We start from the raw sequence: 3,401 nt of genomic DNA, 5'->3' as shown, positions 1-3,401 counted from the left end.
TTAACACAACTGTCATTCCAATTTTTGCAGTAGCCTCTAAAGACAATGATGGTGTAATTGAAGAATTTTACCAACTTCTTCAATTTGAAGTTGCTCAGACATACAGTCAAGATGTATTAAGAATTACTGGTGATTGGCAAGAGAAGATTGAAAACCAAGAGGAAGGATCATTAGTTGGGTAATATGGCCTTGATGATGGAAATGATATTGCAGATAGAATGATAGAATTTTGTATGACCATTTTGAATGACCCATTCATTCCAAATACCTTTTTGAACAAAAGGTGACTATACATATGGGCATCACCAGATGGAATAAACAAGAATCAAATTGATTATATCTGTGGGAAGAGATTGTAGAAAATCGCAATATCATCAGCCAAATCATGACCAGGGGCAGACTTTGGAACAGGCCATCAATTGCTCATATTCAAGTTCAGACTTAAGCTGAATAAAAATTAAAACTAATCTACAAGAGCCAAAATATATCCCATATGAATTTTTAGATATTCTCTACAAGAGCCAAAATATATCCCATATGAATTTTTAGATATTCTCGAAAACAGATTTATTGCATTAGAAATAATTACCAAGAATTGTAGTAAGGCATCAAGAACATCACACAGGGAGAAAGCAAAACATCCTAAAAAAGACAAGAAAGAAACAAAAGATGGAAATGGATGTCAGATGAAATTCTGAAATTTAGAATTTAGAAATGCTAAAGCAAATGGATAAAATGAGGAAGTAAAAGTGTGGAACAGAAAATTTCACAGGCATTTTGAGACAACATAGTTAAGTATTAGAATGAAATGTGAAAAGATCTGGAGTTAGAAAACCAAAAGGGAAGAACACATTTTGCATTGCTCAAACTGAAAGAACTGAAGAAAAATTCAAGCCATGATTTGTAATATTGAAGGATTGTAAGGAGCTCTGGTAGCGTAGTGGTTACAAATTGGGCTGTTAACCTCAGGGTCACCAGTTCGAAACTACCAGCTGTTCCGTGGGAGAAAGATGAGGCTTTCTGCTCCCTTAAAGATTTACAGCCTCAGAAACCCTGTACAGGGTCGCTATGAGTCGAAACCGACTCCACGGCACATAACAACAACAACAATGGACAAAATATTGTATGATGCAGAAAACATAAAAGGAGAATGGAAGGTTTACATAGTCACTGCACAAAAAATAAATGGTCAATGCTCAAATCATTTCAATCATTAGTATACTAAAGGAAGAAGTACAACCTTCACTGAAGGCATTGGCAAAAAATAAGGCTTCAGGAATTGACAGAATACAAATTGAAATCTTTCAACAACTGATGCAGCATTGGGGTCTTTCACTTCTGTATGCTATGAAATGTTAAAGTCAGCTACCTGGCCAACAGATTGGAAGAGATCCATATTTATGTCCAAATGGAATGTGGAGATCATTGTACAATATCATTAATATCATATGCTAGTAAAATTCTGCTGAAGATTGTTAAAAAATGACTGCAATAGTATATTTACATAGATCTGCCAGAAATTCAAGTCAAATTCTGAAGAGGATGTGGAACTAACTATATCTTTGATGATACCAGATGGCTCTTGGCTGAATAGCAGAGAATTCTAGAGAAATTTAAATTTGCATGTAATGTACTGACTTGGAAAGGCTTTCAACAGTGTGGATCATGACAAGCTATATTGTGAAGAATGGGTATTCCAGAATACTTCATTATGCTCACAAAGAACCTGGACATAGAACAAGAGGCAATTGTTAGAACAGAACAAAGGGATATTGAGTGGTTTAAAATCAGGAAAGGTGTGTGCCTGGGTTGTATTCTTCAACTATACTTAATCTGTATGCTGAGCAAATAATCTGAGAAACTGGTTTATATGAAGGAGAACGTGGTATCAAGATTGGAGGGAGACTCATTAACAACTTGTGATTCGCAGATAATGCAACATTGCTTGTTGGAAGGAAAGAGAACTTAAAATACTTACTGATAAAGATAAAATACTACAGTCTTCATTATGGGTTGCACCTTAATGTAAAGAAAACAAAAGTCCTCACAACTATACTAATAAATAGCATCATGTCAAATGGAGAAAAGATTTAGATTGTCAAAGACTTAATTCTGTTTGGGTCCCCAATCAATACTCATACAAGATAAAGCCAAGAAATCAAATGACTTGTCTTAGGTAAATCTGCTGCACAAGACTTCTTAGAAATATTAACGAGCACAGATACCAGTTTAAGGACTAAGGTGCCCCCGGCCCAGGCCATATTTTCAATACACTCATCTGCATGTTGAATTTAAACAATGAATAAGGAAGACGTTAGATGAATTAATGTATTTCAGTTGTGTTATTGAGAAGAAAATTGGAGAGTTTTGCACTAGCAAATCTTATTACTCAATTACAGTGGTACTTCAAACCATGTGGTTTCATCTGCATACACTACAAGCATGTGTTGTAGTTTTCATAGCAGCTGGTATTTTTATAATCTTTGATTCTGTCATATTCTCTGGTGTTTTGGCGTCAATATTGTGGTTATTAAGGAACCCTGGTAGCGTAGTGGGTACTAGTCAGGCTGCTAATCTCACAGTTAACCATTTAAAACTACCAGCGGTTCTGCAGGAGAAAGATGAGGCTTTCTGCTACCATAAAGATTTACAGCCTCAAAAACCGTATACAGGGTCCCTATGAGTCAGAAGCAACTCCATTACATATAACCACCACCACCACCACATTGTGGTAATTAGTATTTGTGAAGCTATATTAGTAAATTTTTTGAGAATGAAGAGTAAGGAAATGAAGTAGAAAGTTAAAACACTTCTGTTCAGTTACTAATAATGTTAGAGCTTGATGTTGTAATTCAATGCAAATATTTCAAAACAATTTTGTTGTTAGTTTTCATATAATCCAAGAAATGTTACATTTAACCTTTTAAAACTATATTTATCATCTATTAATCTATTATTAAAATTGATAATAAGCATTATTAAGGATTGTGTATGATATAGTATGAGAAGCGCTCCACGGGAATGGGGGAAGTGACACCCTGATTAACTGCACTGGGTGACGCCAGTCATGGTAACTCCATTGCATTAGGTTCTGGACAAACTGAGCCCTCAGAAACTCAGTTATTATAGAATGAGAAAGAAGCACCTACATCCTTTAGCTTAATTGTATATGTTATCTACCACCCTTCTGTCATTTTGTCATACTATGGTGGCTTGTATGTTACTATGATTCTGGAAGGTGTATTGTTGATATTACAAGTACCTGGAGGTTAACGCATAGTGGACAGAACTCAGTGGAGCTTCCAGACTAAAATTGTTGTTGTTAGGTGCCCTTGAGACTCTTCTGACTCATAGCAACCCTATGCACAATGGAACGAAACACTGCCTGGTATTGCGCCATC

The sequence above is a fragment of the Chrysochloris asiatica genome, unplaced genomic scaffold (assembly GCF_000296735.1).
Source record: "Chrysochloris asiatica unplaced genomic scaffold, ChrAsi1.0 scaffold00284, whole genome shotgun sequence".
Lineage (NCBI taxonomy): Eukaryota > Metazoa > Chordata > Mammalia > Afrosoricida > Chrysochloridae > Chrysochloris > Chrysochloris asiatica.
This window is presented reverse-complemented; position numbering follows the sequence as displayed.